Genomic DNA, 16,618 nt, shown 5'->3' with positions numbered 1-16,618 from the left:
TACATACTATAAGAAAACTCAAGAAAATGTACAAAAATCCAACCTTACAAAACATAAATGAGAGAATGATCATTAACATTAAAAAGGGATTCACTGAAGAATGCCTTTAAATGATGAGTGCCCTCCCCTTTCTTAAAATATATATTAATTTATAAACATTCTATTCAAATACAAAAGATATTTGTATAGCATGAGGTACTACTATATTGTTTTATACATACATACCTACATATATGTATATGCACATATACCTTACAAAGAAAAGTAAATAACAGACCCTGTTCCCAAGGAGCTCACTGTCTAATGGGAAAGAACATACAAACAACTATCTGTTACAAAGATATACAGAGGATAATTTGGACACAATCAACAGAAGGAAAGCACTAGATTTAAGAGGGATCAGGAAAGGCTTTCTTATAGGACGTGGGTTTTTGCTGGGATTTGAAGAAAGCCAGGAAGAACAAATGAGGAGGGAGAGAATTACAGGTAAAGAGCACAGCCAGTGAAAATGCCCAGAATGTCTTCTTCGAGGAACAGCAATGAGACCAGTATCACTGGATCACAGAGTGAGTGGGGGTGAGTAAGATGTAAGAAGACTGGAAAGGATGGGGGGAAAGGCAAGGGAGTAAATTATAACAGGCTTTGAATGCCAAACAGCAACATGAAGGGATATGGGACAATATTTAGTGGGTATAGATAAATGAGGGGTTTTGGAGGACAGAGGAGACATGTACATGTCTGTGGGCAGTAGGGAAGGAGTCAGTAGGCAAGGACATATACTTAGCTGGATTATATCCATATACCTGGATCAAAGACAGTGAGAAAAGAGGGATGAGAGAGGGGGCAGTCTGCTAGAGAAGATGGGATGGAATGGAATCACTTGTGCATGAAGAGAGAGGCACCAACACATTAACTAATAACACTGTTTCCAGACTGCAAATAAGGATAATTTTCATGCCCAATAACAACAGATAGATCTATAATTTAGGGAAAAAGAAATGAAGTAAATAATTCTTATGCTTCATGGCATACTAAAATGATTAAAAATGAAATTTTCGTATACTTAATTGATCTGACCCACACAGAATTACAACCAAGAATGTACTGGAGCCAGTTTGAACCTGCTCAAAAGAGTCAATTGTTAAATTTTCAGTGTGAACATTAATACATCAGAAATCAGCAAACATCACATATCAGAGCCTGATTTACTATCGATTATCTAGACGTAAGAAATGATGGAAAAAATGTTAATAAGAGTGAAGGAAAGGGAATAAGCATTTCTTTAGTGTCTGTAATGCGTCAGGCACTGTGCTACATGCATTACAAATGTTATCTCATTTTATATAATACAAATTAAACTTAAAAGTGTGTCATACATTTTCCCCCAGAGAGTAAGCTGTTAAACATTTGCCAGCAACATCTCTGTTTACTTTCCTCAAAGCACCATTAAAGTAGAGCTATTATTTGGAGTTAGAGTTTCTGAGTTCAAATCCTAGTTTTGCTACTAGGTGGGACCACAAGATGTTTAATCTCTCTGGACCTCAGATATTTCATCATAAATTGTAGAAGATTAGACTATATGATGACCAAGGTCTCCTTTTGGCTCAAAATCTGTGATTTTATGATGCTATCAAATAAAAGATGAAATTCACTTCAAAGAATAGCTCCTTAGTAATTTCTGACCATCACTGTGCTACAATTAAAGAGTTCAACAATCTACTTCCACAGGACAAAACAGAAAATTGGAAAATAATGGGAAAACTTTCTCCTTTGGGAAGTAGTCATTGTTAATGACTATCAAAGGTATATCCTTGAAAGGGTAATGTTTACCAAATAAATTTCTTCATTGCTTTGATTTGTGAGTACAGAGTATATACACAACAGGCTTAAGTTCTTACTCAGTAACTGATGTAATGTTTGTTAGCTAAAACTTTTTCTCTGCTGTCAACATTCTAGGTGTGTTGTAATAATAAATTCGATGTGTCTTAATGGTCCTTGAAGATAAATTAAAATATCGTAGACCTGTGCTTTCCTTGGGAGGTACAATGGAAAGCAAACTATATTTAGACTCAGTGGACCTTGATTCAAAATCTAGTGCCACATAGATATGGAATCGCATACCTGTCATCGCCACTACAGGGAGGTTGAGGCTGGTGAACCACATGAGCTTGGGAGTTCTGACCTGAAGTAAGTTAAGCTATTTGGATGTCCACACTAAGTCTGCCACCAATATGGGGAAGAGAGAGGAGAAAGGGTGATCACCAGGCTGCCCAAGGAGATGCAAACAAGTCCAAGTCAGAAACAGAAGTTTCCGTGCGATCAGTAGTGGGACTGGGCCTATGAGTGATTGCTGAACTTCAAGTCTAGGAGATAAGTCTCAGTCTCAAAAATGAAAAATTACAGCCCTACCCGTTCTTACCCGTGTGCCCTTGAGCAAGTAATGTAATAACTTCAATTCCTTCTGCTATATAGTACACACAGTACCAACTTTGTAGGATTGTCTTCTGGACCAAACAATACAATTATAGATTTTTGTAATTCTCTATAAATGCCCTGGAAATCATAGCATGTCAGAAACAACACTGGACTTGGAGGTAGGAGGAACCAGATTTCATACTCTGATATCTAGTACACAAGCATCCTTTGGCAAATCAATTAACCCTCTAGACCTCAGTTTTCTCATCTCTACAATGAATATAATTATATTCACACTATCTGTTATGTGGCATAACAAAGAGTTGGCCTCATAATCAAGAAGACTTGGGTTCAAGCACCACCTCTGACATCCTGGCTGTGTGACTCTAAGCAAGTCCCCAAATTTCTCAGTGCCCCAAGCAAATTCTCTAAGACTAAACTGGAACTGCATTAGAAGAGGAAGTTTCCTTACATGAAGAGTTCCCTGAACAAATGAAATCACTGGTCTGCACCAAAAGCAAACAAAACTACAAAAATAAGAATCATTAAAAGATAGCATTCAATTTTAAATGTGTTAATAACGTGGAAATTCCAAAAGAATATCAATGACCCTCTACATTCCAGGATCTCTGGGCATGTTACAGGGATCAGCCTCCAACTAATCTGGTCCTAATGCATAAGGTAGGTTTCTGTTCTGTTGTTCCAGTGTGGCTTGGGTTTTTTTTTAAAGTCAATCACAGAATAGTAAGACTGGAAAGGACCTTAGTGGTAATTCAACTTTTTCAAGTTACAAATTTACAAATAAATTTACAAGGAAAATGAAGTCCAGAGTTGACATGAAGTATTAAATCACATGACAGCCAAGTTACTGGCAGAGCTTTCTTTTAGTTCATTTTTCAGTGACAAGTGAAATCAGTAAGTATTAATTACCATGTGCCTGGCACTGGGGATAGAAAAAGTAAAACAATCCCTACCCTCAAGGAACTTGGATTCCATCTAGAGAGACAATATATATGTAAATAAATATGCCAAAAAATAAATGTGAAATATATACAAGGTAAATTTTGAGGCTAGGAAGGGCATCATCATCTGGAAAGGGTCAGGAAAAGCTGTATGGTGGTCTTTAAGGGAAGTTTGTTTTTTTTTTCCCAACCAAGATAACATTTATTAATAGAGAAATACTGCCTGTCAGTAAAGGGTCAGTCGCTTGCCTCCATTTATGTCAAGGCCCCAAGCAAAAGACCAGTTCTCCTTTATAAGTTTTAGGGAGTAGAGAACAAAGAACTCAACAGGGTAGATAACATCATGGGATTGAAGGCAACATAACTGGTTACAGTGCTGAGGCGCAGGGTACAACATGACTGGTTGGAAGTTTGGTAATGGGGGCTAATAAGAACCACCACCTTTCCTCCTCTCATGAGACTAAGAAGTGCTCATTGTCTGAGTTCAGGTGCAAGACAATGGGCTAGAGATTTGTATAGCAAACCAGATATCTTTTTAAATTATTATTTTTTTTATATTCTTTTTTTTAATTTTATTTTTCATTTTTAACACAGTTTATAACAGATAAAACAATTCAGACTTTTGGTCAGGTGATATTTCTTTTTAAAGCATTTACAATATGGACCACAAAAGAATTTTTTTTTTTAAACATTAACCAACTGAGACACAAATAATATTTATGTTGCTAATTTCACAAGCTCTTGACCTAATTGTCTCCACAGTATTACTAAGAATTAAAGGACCCTAACTTGTTGTTGGTCTAAAGTCCTATGCCTAACAGCTTAATTTTAGACTTAACCTTGGATGTTCTCCTGCAAATAATCTATAATTTAATAGCCTTAAGGAAAGTTTTGAAGAAATATGTTCAAATGAACCTCATATATGGAAAAATAAAATATATAAATTACACATATAATATATATATGTATTAGATGATACTGAATCAGTACATACTCAGGACCTAGAAGAAAAGGGAGAAACCTCTAAGTAAGATAAGTATTTTCAATCTAGAATCACAGAATGTAAAATGGAGAGGTGGCTTAGAAACTGTCTACTCCAACTTTGACATTTTAGACTTGATGAAATTGAGAAATACCACATTTGCCCATAGTAAGACTTCCAGCTGGTGACATGGCCAGGACTAGAAAGAACACAGGTGTCCTGAATAGCAAATCCCTGGTCATTCCTCTGTACCTTACATCATCTTTCAAGGGTAAATGATTCAGTGTGAGAAGACATTTAGAATAAAGAAGATGGTCCCAGAAATGATTTCCAGGAAGGAAAAACATAAGGCTATAAAAGCTGATATCTAAGAAAAGGAAAAGGAGAATATTGTATTCTAATAAGTAATGTATTGTGAAAAGATCACAGAATTTGAAATAAGATGGAAATTTGAGTCATAGCTATTCTATTTACTTGCTAGGTGACCTTAGCCGAGTCACCACTTCTCTGAGCTTTAGTTTCTTCTATAAATCCCTCTTTCTAGAAATAATGGCATCTCACAAGATTATTATGGAATTCAAATGAGACCATGGACATGAAAGAGCTTTGTAGCAGTACAGTGGCAAAAAAAAAAAAAAATCAATTTATATTATTGTTACTACTACTACTATTCTTACTACAAACCATCTGCATTGATAGCCATTGGAGGTATATGCCAAACTGCCCCTGAGCAAGTAGACAAGCAGCCCCGCACAACCCACATGCTCTCCACAAGCTGTGGTTTTGGCTTTTACCATAAACCCAAGGAGGGACTGAGTCTAACCCAGGGCACCTGAGGAAAAACTCAGCAACCCGAATAGGTGTGTATGGAATAGGAAGAAGCTTATCAGTAATGATGTCTAAGGGCACTGGTGCAAGTTCTAGCAGGTTCTATTACTAAGCTGTAAACATTTCAAATACAACCTGGTAACAGAGCATGGATATGCCCTAGCTGTGAAGAGGGAGGCTAAACATTAGAAGCTTAGCCACCAGGTAATAAAAAATTTGGTGACATTGCAACTCATGAAGACCATCTATGAAGGCTGCATTGAGATGCAGCAATCTGCCTCAGGTAGGTAGTCACCACAAAGTCAAGTGAACTTGAGGGAAGAGGGGCACCACTAATGGGGAAGATGGCATATAAAAGGGAATTCTGGTCTTTTGCCTTAATACTTTGCTAGATCTCTGTCCTCATAAGTAAAGGTACTCCTCACCAATGCAGACACTAGCCCATCCACACCTCATCTTGAGCCATTATCATCCATGTTTTTTGCATAAATCCTCTAGAGGTGATGCAATCAGTAATCTGGAAATCTTGCTCTGGCTCTTGGCATACTTCATGTATAACCTTGCAATAATACTCAGGGTGTTCGTGTGATCCCTATATGAGCAGGCCACTCCTTTTTCATTTATTCATTGTCTTTGATGAGGCCATTTATGATACTTTTTGTACCACTAATAACATACAGACAACCATGTCTTCTTCTGTTGGCCTCCAGGACACCTAGGATTTTCATTCTTCTAACACTGTGATGTTCAATGACTTAAAATTATGACATTTCCCTACTATGTGCCAAGCATCGTACTAAGCACTGGGGATACAGTCAAAAAACAGTCTCCCCTGTTCTCAAGGACAACTTAAATCTAAACAATCTACAATTTAAAGAATAGACATTAAAACAAAAGGCTTGTGTGGCAGTTATCATATTGGGATCACTAAAAAACCTCGTGCTACCTCTAAACGCTGTCCAGCTCAGTCTTCTCTTCCTCTTCAGTTCTGGGCTTCACGGTCACACACACACACACACACACACACACACACACACGTGTATGTATCTTTACATATGCCTAGTTTATGAACTAGTTGCCCAAGGGTCAGCACTGATTAAAACTATGGATAATTATGTAGTTCCAACTTAATAGAGAAGAGCAGATGAACTCCACCATGTGACATGGCAAGGTGTGACCTTTTATGAAGTAAATGAAGATGGGACCAAAAGTAGGATCATGAGAGAAGGAAGTAGAAGCATTTGTTCATATCATTGCATCTAACCCTTTCTCACTGTCTGCTCCAGCCTAAAATATTTCAAGGAATAGGAATTGTAGGGGTGACAACAACTTCTTGAACTTGTTCCAATCCATGAGTACCCTCCATCTTGCTATATAATTACCTTAAATAATGTCCCTAAATTATATATTCATAACATATACTGACTGGTATTAAGGTATAGTGATCATCTCATGCTACTACTTTTTCAACAGAAAATATGATTTCTATACTTATTGCAATGTTTATTTTCAAACATAGTGAAACTAGAGACTAGAAATCACTGGATGTAAAAAAACTACCATTTTTATCATCTATACTAGCAGAGTGAGATATAAAATTCTATCAAATTTCCGCAGCTTGTTTTTTTTTGTTTTTTGTTTTCATTTGGGCCAAGCACAGCTTACACTAGTTGCCACTAGAGCACAAGGTGGCACTGTCATGCCAGGACATCTCAGGTAAAAAAATTTGCTTTTTATAAAGGCAAATGCCCAAATGGCAATAGGATCCCTTTTGGACATCAAAGGCCACAATTCTATAATCTTGACCTTCATCTGATTTTTCAGAATTTTTAGCAACCTAACAGCAAGCAAGATAAATCCTTTGGTATTTTATGAAAATGTAATTCCCATTTGGGAGACATATTTTTAATGTTTTCACCTCCCCCAAAAATCCCTTCCCTTAACACATGCAAAAAATATTCTTAGATGGTATAGTATGGAGTAACAGAGGGCAGCTAGGTGGTACAGTGGATTAGAGCACCAGTGAAGGTCAGGAGAACCTGAGTTCAAATCTCACCTCAGATACTTGACACTCACTAGCTGTGTGATCTTGGGCAAGTCACTTATCCCCAACTGCCTCATCCTGGGTCATCTCCAGTCATCCTGATGAATATCTGGTCACTGGATTCAGATGGCTCTGGAGGAGAATTAAGGCTGGTGACCTTGCACAATCCTCCCTCACTCAAAACAAAGTCAAGTGCAAGTCATGTCATTATCTCTGATGGCATGGTCTTCTTCAGCAACGAAGGATGGACACACACACATGGAGTAACAACATGTTGCAGCAGAATGAGCACAGGATTTTGTTAAGCCAAAACACTTAGGTTCTAGTGACTGCTCTACCACAGTGTGTTGTAGTGGGAATGCTGCAATGGAGTCAGAAGACCTGAGTCTAGTTCTTTACACTGCTACCAACTATGTAACACTGGAGCAGTTAGCTCTCTGAGCCTCAGTTTTATGTGTAAAGGGGTTAGAAAAATGAGCTGTAGAGTTCTTACTGTTCTACAATTTACTCTGAAGAGGACTGGAAATATATGGTAATAAGTGGTTTGCCCTGGCAAGGTGCTTTCGAGCATGTGCGGAAAGATTTGCTTCAGCTCTTGTATCAAGTCAGGAGACCCAAGGGGTGTGTATGTGTGTGTGTGTGTGTGTGTGTGTGTCTGTGTGTGTGTGTCTGTGCATCTGTGTGTGTCTGTGTGTGATTTACTGCCTGCATTCATATTACAACTAAAGTGATGCATGCAGTGGAATGCACCCTGAACTTGCAGGCTTGCATTATAAAGCCCTGGATTCTATTCCTGGCTGGATCATCAAACACCTGTGTGACTGACCTCACACAACTCATGCTATTTCTCTCAGTTTCAGTCATCTCATTTATAAAATTAGGGATTGTAATATATCACCTCTAAAATCCTTTCCAACTCCAAAACCCTATAAGATTTCCATGTCAAATACTAGCTGGTATCTTGCACAAGTGACAACTTCTTTCAAAAGAATAAGAGAGATTTGACCCAGAGAGATGAATACTAGGTCTACACTTCAAAGAAATAAAAAAAAAAAATAGGAAAAGGATCCATGAATACAAAAATGTTTATAGTAATTCTTTTTGTAATAAGCAAAGTAATGCAAACTGAGGGGATGTCTGCCAACTCCAGAACGACTGAACAAATTACAACCTATAAAAGTAAGGAAATATTATTACATTATAAGAAATGCCAAAAAGGAATATTTCATAGAAACTTGAGAAGACTTGGTGAATTAAACTGATGCAGAATTGAATGCAGTGACCGGAAGAGAACCATGAGAACGCTTTATACAATGAGAGCATTATAAAACTTTTGAAAGATTTAATTCTCATCAATACAATGATCACCCAGGATTAGATTTCAGAAAGCTGATGATGAAGCATGAAACCTACTCCTTTGCAGATGAGTGATAATTTTATGGTACAGAATGAGATACAAACAATTTGAGATTTTGTTATAATTTTGATAACTGGTTATGCATATGTTACAAAGGATTTATTTCTGATTTCAAATGGGTTAAGGGTGATAGGAGGGGGAAAGAGGCTAACAAAAAGACACTGAAGAATTTTTTAAATGCATATAAGAGCACAGAAGAAAAGGCAGAAGGAAACAAAAAAAGACAACTTTGAAAGTTAAAAGTTCAATTTATTATATCTTTCATATAAAGAAAAGCATATATAATATAATATATGATAGTTATATAATAGACATTATATGGATTATGTAAGAGAGATGTGCAGTTTCATGGACAATCTCATTTTCTATTCTATTGTGTATAAGGAAGTATTCATGCTATTTGGCGATCATAATTTAAAAAAAAAAGTTAAAATGCATTTGAGTTCTGGCTCTGCTTCCGGCTAGTCAATTAACTGACATGCCTTCCAGTTCTAAAATCATATGATCTTCTGATTCTAACATGCTGAAACACTGAATATTCAATGTATCACAACATCTACTTAGGCCAAAAAATAAGAAAGAAACATTTATGGAAAACTAAAGGTCAGATTATCCCTTTAAATTCTATTATCTTCTTCCTGGATTTCTCTACATTATTGGTGACAGTTTAAACTATAAACTATGGGTTGAAGATTAAGACTGACTACCATTAAGTAACTGTGTAATTTTGGGTTACCTTTCTATCCTTCAGTTTCTCAAAATGTAAAAAGGGTGCATACCATTTCAATGACTAACTTCGTGTTTATCTTAAATAGGATCAGAAGACTTTGCAATTGGAAAAGCCATCAGAGATTATCTAGTCCAATCTTGAGCTTTCCCAAATAAATAATCAGAAAGATTTTATGTGATTAGCTTAAGGTTACATAGCTAGCAATTGACAGTTGTCAAGACCAGAACCACGGTCTCCTGGCTCCAGCCCACTGTTGATTCTATATAACACTGCTTCTCTTAGCATATTAGTAAGTAGGATCGTAGGATTTAGAACTGAAAGAAACCACCTAGGTTATTTAGTCTCACATGAGGCTGAGAAAATTGAAATGACTTACCCAAAGACAGATCCAGAATTTGAACCCAGATCCTCTATTTCGAAATCCAGTGCTCTTGCCACTATACCGCAGCTACTTCATAGTACCTCCTAAAATTTTTATAATACATTTTAGGATATGCTGATATCAAAAATAGTAATATACATGTTTTCTGGCATACTTTTCAAATGTACCATCTTTGAAAATAAGATTAGCAAAGTAGAATGGGTTGATGCAAGCATGTAGTTTCAGGAAATCACAGTATAATATATATGTATATATGTGTATTATGCATGTGTTAGGTGTATATGTGTGTGTGTGTACACACATATGGAAGACAAATGTAAGCCTACCCAAAATGACACAAGGATTATTTTTATTTGCATGCAAAAAGTATGTTTGCTATTTAAAAAAAAGAAAGCCTTCATATTTATCCATTCAACTCCATTTGTCCATTTTAATTTCACTTAGAATTAGTCCTCATCATGCACCAACATCACTGTCAACCCAATACTGACAATGGGATTTGCCTACTGATTACTAAAACTATGAAAGCAGGCATATGACCTCATGTTCCAATCCTAAGTGAAACCAAGCAAAAAGACAGATGGCCTGAAGGAAAACTAGCAGTGGACAAAAAAGTATTTACAATCCTTCGCCTTTTCTAGTTCTCTATTTTGGATGTGTAAGTGGAATCCCTCTCCAAAGTTTACCCTGGCTACATGTTTTCATTCTTACACTGTTGATAATAAGAGAAATAAAGAGGTTGAGAAGAGGGAGAAAGGGGTATTATTCCAGTTCTTTTTACCAAGGGTTTTACATTTCATTTCCTTCTGAGTTGGTGAAACCTGCTTCAGATGCTCGCCACTGCCACTTTTATCTTCAATATCCTATTTGCCTTCTTTTCTTCTCTTTGTCCGACTCCTGTTCTCACTTCTGGGAGGAAGGTGGGAAATTGGTGTTGCTTTTAAGGGCAAGGAAGAGAAAGGACTGTGCCGGATGCTAGTTTAATTCTGTTCTGTTTTTGTTTGTTTGGTGAATCAGGGCTGAAGCACAGGAATATTGGGTTAACTGGTTTGAGGTGGAAAGCATCAGAAAGGAGGTTGCTGTGGAGCCACAAGGGACACCAGGGGGCAGCAATAACCTAGCTAATAAGTGAAGGAAATCTGCTGCCAGAGGCTAAGGAATGCCAGGGGCGGTGGGGTGCAGTCAGGAAATCACAAAAACTCAAGTACTGGGAAAGCTAGTCAGGGAAGGGATCTGAGATGGGAAATAGAGTGGAAGTAGTAGGGTTGCTGGGAATATGGTAGGAGTGGAGAGTCCTAGGTCAACAAAGTTGAATGGGAGAGACCACAATCATGAGAACAGCTTCATGAATCAGAGCCAAGATAAAAACAACCACCAAAAAACAAAACAAAACAAAACAGGAAAAGTATACAGGTGTCACCAAATACCAAATGCTTTTTACCACATCACAGTTATGAGGGCCTAAAACCTCTCTCAGTATTTTAAAGCGTTTTTATACCAAGGACCTATTCCCTACCTTAAAATCAGGTAAGAAAAACACAAGAATAGGAAGGCATGTGTAAATGTGTTTAAGTTCAGTAGATCAAATAGAAATTTAGCAGATGGAATTCTGGGCTTGGAGTCAAGGAAGACGCACCTTCAACTTTTACTAGTTCTGTTGTGATAGCTAATATCCTAACTTTACCACCATGCAAGTTAGGCTAGGTTTTCCTTAAAAGGAATTGAGACCATCCCTGAAAATTGGTTGGCTTAAGTCAATTTACATTGAACTAAAAGTTTAGCCTACTGACATTACTTCCCGATGAAATGAGGATACAAAGCAGCCATAAAGAACTCCAGGCACTCTCTGATGTTTGGTTGATGGATCATGATAGGCAATTCAGGCAGCTGAATCACCTTGAGGTATGCTCAATGCCTAGTCTTACTATCTTTAGCTAGGCCTAAATAAATCTCCTTCTGTTAATTGTTCAGTGGTCTAAGTCTCTCATTTTTTTGTATCAGGATTTAATTTAAACAACCTGGGGATTGCCTCTGAGTCATGTTCAGTCATCTAAGTCTCAGTTTTCTCATCTGTAAACTAGAAATATTAAGGCCTGTAGCATTATTTACCTCAAAGTTATTATAAGGATCAAATAAAATCATGTAGATAGCTATAAACCGCAAGCCTTTATTGAAGGGCTTTTTTAAATATCAGCTATTACTACTACTACTATTAAAGAAGATAGTAAAACTCTGGAAAAAGTCAATAGAGGAAAAGTCACTGTGCAACTTTGTTGGTCTAGGTCACAGGTAAACAATGGAACAGAAGGAAAGTTTTTGTTTTTTCTATTTAATTTTCATGGTATCTAAATAAGGAGTGTTTGTTACAAAATCGCCATAAATTTATTAGATATACTCATACATGCATTATATAAATTATATAACATTTTCTTGCTAGGTTAAATTTAGGACACAAACAATTTGATAGCATCCCTTTACATTTTCTGCCAGTTACACTTTAAGTGCTAGAAAAAAAGGCTATACAATAAAAGCTATCTGCCAGCAACAAACACAGATTAATTATGACAATGATAAAGAAAACATTTAGCAAAGGTAAATTGTAAGCAATTAAATATCTCGATGTATTTGTGAAAAACTAAATCCTTTTTAGACTTTTAAAATTAATGAAACTATTTCAAATTTAAAAATAAATATCTCCATTAAATTCAATGCAACAATCATTTATTCATTAGAAAGACACGTACAAGGAAGGCCCTGGGGATATGAAGACAAAAATGAAATAGTCCTTGATCACTTTGATAGAACATTTAATTTTTTAAATATATGCAAGAAAAAATCATATCTCATAATATTCAAAATCACTGATTTTCATACACTCTATTATCAACTTACTAGGTACCCTTCAAGTTTTTATGAGCCTCAAACTCTGCCACTCTATTACATATTAGTTTTAATCTAATTAAACATAACATCCTAGATTAATAATTTACTCTTCACGGAAAGCTTTCAAAAAAATTCCTTAAAATCAAGAGTTTGGTGAGTTTTACATGAACATTAAAGATCCCACAATACCTATTTTGGACTAAATTTTCTTCTATCAAAAAAAGAGAAAAAGTTACAATTGTCATCCTCTGCAAAATTCTCAAAGGTGAAGCTCATGTTCTGAAATTAGTGACATATAAATATTTGAGGAGGTTTCAGTCTGTACTAATAACTTATGTCCATTCTTATGCTTACACTCCACTAGAATAGAACTTAAACTGGGATAGAAGCATTGTATTCATCAAATGAACTGTAAACATCCTTGACCTGGAATTTCAGCTTAGCCTCAATGTCAGGAGATTTGGGAAATGCAAGCACTATCTGATAACTCTGGGGGGAATTGTAAAAGGCTTCAGCAGACTTGGCCCTGAAGTTGAGATTTCAAAACAAAGCCAAATACATTTTCTCCCCATTTGAGTGCTGAAATAGGACATCACATATATTCAATACTATGGGAAACACACCAGCCCCGTTCCAATCTTTGGCAGCAGTAGCCACTATTTGAATGGCGTATGTCATTCTTTCTTACCTATTCAAAGTCTGCTTCTGTTAATAGCAGGAGAAAGAGACTTCAAATAAACTTTTGGCGCATTTTACATAGATTCATAACCATACTGGAATAAGGTGGGGGTATTAATCCATTTGGGAACATGCAGACCCCTGAAGCCCTGAAAACTGGAGCCCTGAAAATTACCATATATTGCCATGATTCTATAGAAAAAATTTACTGCAACTATTAATCAATGCCTTACACATTATTTAATGTAATAGGCAAGAGCTGAAATTCAGACATTTCCTGCAATTCTTAGGATCTACATATTACCTAAGAGATTTCTAGCAAAGTACTGAAAAGGTTTTGGATTATATGTTTTACGTAGGCATGAGATATAATCCCTAAGAATTCTACAGAATACCAAGAATGATTTAGGTAAAGACAGGAATCATGAAAAAAGTGGGCTTGTGGGCAAAGTACAAAATTCAGACATTCTAGAGAGCCTGGAATCCTGTACATTGCCTAAAGGTTTTTGGCAAAGTATCAAACTGGGCCCAATGAATGTTATATATACAAGCATTAGAAGTAATCCCGAGGATTTCTATAGAATGCCCCAAATGGCTTTAACAATGTGAACAATTATTAAAAAGTACTTGATATTGTATTACATGCCTAATTTCTAGTTCAAGAGAACTAGCTTTTGCATGTAAACACATGCCCCATTGCTCGGGCTGGTTGCTGTAGCATAGGAAGGGCTGTTGCTGTATAAGCAATGCCAGATTTCTACAACTTTTCCTGTACTATTGATATTAGAAAGGTCCACTATAATTTATATCCTTATAAAGAACATATAATTCAGATTTTCTTTTAAATGCTATCTTATCCTTCTAAATAAGATATTTGTGCATATCATTTTAAGAAATAGGATAGGTATATTATTTTACTCATGCATAAATTCTGGAAGGAATATTTTCTACTGAAAAACAATATAATGACCAGAAAAATACTTTGCTAAGGTGTCCACAACTACCCAGTTCAAACCACCTCTACCATCTAAGTTCCAAGTATCTGGCACTAAAAAGGAAGAAGACTAGGACCCAGAACATTCAAAGAATGTCAACACGAGTCCATCCTTTCCAGAAAGGATCAAAAGACACCAGTCAGATGAGACTTCTAAGCACCTTGCCAGCCCCTGGGGCAACACATTTGCTCAGGGCCAGAACCTGGCTTCCTGTATAGTAGCACAATGGGGCAACACTCAGGCTTGAGCAAGTTCATGAACATATCTATTGATAATTTCTATATTTATAGAAAACCAGAACATGTGTAGATAATCACACAATTGGATATTTATGAAATGCCAGATTTTTATGAATACGGGAATTTGTTAATTAGCACAAGAACTAATCATTAAAATTCAAAAATAGAAAAATAAACAGGAATGCCATTTACTTGTTAACATTTCAAAAAAAAAGTATGCAGCTGTTATTCTTTTGATGAATGTGGGCCTATACAGCAAAATGTAGACAGGCAAAAGTATCAGCAATATTTAAAACACTCATGAATTCAATCTAAGAAATTACTACATGTTCTTTATCAAATATAAACATAGTGATTCTTATCCTTAAGGGAAAAAACACACACCTAAAATGGTTTAGAATGGTATTTCCTTGGCATTGGAATTGTGTTCTCTGATATTCCCATGTTTTGGTTCTTTTTGAAGAGCCAAGGTTGATTTTCATCGCACAGGAGTTAAAAAGCATACACATCATTCAATACAAAATTGTTTTTGCTACAGGGCATGGCAAGGCATGAAATAACTGCTTTAGAGCATTTCCTCATGTGGGTGTGTTAGATAGCTGTCTGCTCCAAAACTAAAATAAAACACACTGTGACCTGACCGAGATCTAGGTCGTTTAGGATCTAAACAGGCAAATTTCAAGTGCCGATAGGAAGAGTCCCCTGTAGTAAGCCAGGCTAGTTAATGAGTTGTTCTGACACTCTCCAGCCCTCCTGACTTTCTGTGTTTCCAGTCTCTATTCAGCAGAGTATACTGGTCTTAAGTTTTGCCCAGTCTCAGCTGCATTTAGAGTATGACAGCACACAGCAGGAAAGGCCAATATATTATTTTTTCTGTTGGAAAAAATTTTAGTTATGTAAGAAACTGTAAGTTTGGAATGCTACGTAAGAAAAAAAAAGTCCATAGCCTAAAAAGTCAAATTTTCCTTAAAATAATGTTGCAATTTTTACTTTCCTGTATTCCATTCATAAAGAAAAAAATATTTTCCCCAATTCCCCCTCTTAATTTGTGGTTGCCTGAGATTTACACAAATATAATTAGCATGACTTTAAAGTCCTATCTAAAACAAATGGAATCTATCTGTGGCTTTTTTTATGCATGTGTGTATAATAAACACACATATTTTCATGGGAACAGAGAGGATGAGAAAGTGTGACCAAAAGATGCTGTATGATTTCTTTAAAACAAAAACAGAATTTCTGAATGTTCCTTATCATGAGAGTAAATAAAATGACAGGTGCATAGACAATTTTTGACACATTGGTTTTAATCAAATTTTTGGTTTATGTATTAAAGATGGCAGGAGTGAAGTCTGAAAAGCCATCGAGTCTCTCCTGCATTAATACAACACTTTCAGAAGCCACCAGAGTTCTCCCTTCAACCTGAGTAAAAACTGACAGGGTAGGCCTGAACTGAGCGTGCTCAGTACTCCTGTTGTCTGATGGATGTTTTACTGCTTTGGTCCAAACTATCTTTACTTGACAGTCTAAGAGACAGTTCATGTGAGATGAGCAGGTTAAAAGTCCCAGTGAAAATTTTAAAAAAGGAAAAAAGAAAGGTCTTTGGAAGCAAAAGTTCACTGCCATTCTAGAATAATGGATTTTTAATAAACATTTCACTAGAGCTGAACCTAGAGAATATGTTGGGGAATCTGCTCTCAAGTCCCAGGTGGGTAAAGAATATTGCTTTATGGACTTCCTTGTGTTGTCGGAAAGGCCTAATGGAATTAAAAAAAAAGTATGCCACTTGCTATTAAATAAATAATTTACTATGAAAAAGGTGATTGTTATTGTTGATGATCTCTGCAGATCAGCATCCATTTTCTGCAATTGCTCATGGATACTCCAAGAACATTTATGGATCGCACTATTCATGACTTAATTTTTACTGAGTAGCAGTTTTACTCTCTAACAGACTAGTTTCAAACTCAGCCAAAAGACCTATTTCAAATGGATCTATTTAACTACTCCTTAGAATTGAGAAGAAAACTGCTCTCGGAACTCTTCAACAATGTCAGTCAGCT

At 36.3% G+C, this 16,618-nt stretch overlaps 1 protein-coding gene across 38 annotated transcripts in view; it reads right to left on the bottom strand.

Moving 5' to 3' along the window:
- The window catches only part of ZBTB20 (zinc finger and BTB domain containing 20), a 1,002,935-nt gene that overhangs the window by 925,369 nt on the left and 60,948 nt on the right, over window positions 1–16,618 (bottom strand). For 9 of the 38 annotated variants that reach the window (XM_072616772.1, XM_072616740.1, XM_072616736.1 and 6 more), the window contains exon 2: window positions 9,755–9,843. The exons of the other annotated variants lie outside the window; for them this stretch is intronic. The gene's annotated coding sequence lies outside the window, so the exon portion shown is untranslated. The remainder of the gene's footprint in view (window positions 1–9,754; window positions 9,844–16,618) is intronic. 38 annotated transcript variants of the gene reach the window in all.

This window comes from Notamacropus eugenii, chromosome 5, assembly GCF_028372415.1.
Source record: "Notamacropus eugenii isolate mMacEug1 chromosome 5, mMacEug1.pri_v2, whole genome shotgun sequence".
Lineage (NCBI taxonomy): Eukaryota > Metazoa > Chordata > Mammalia > Diprotodontia > Macropodidae > Notamacropus > Notamacropus eugenii.
The sequence above is the reverse complement of the archived record's forward strand: the minus strand, read 5'-3'. Positions and strand labels throughout refer to the sequence as shown.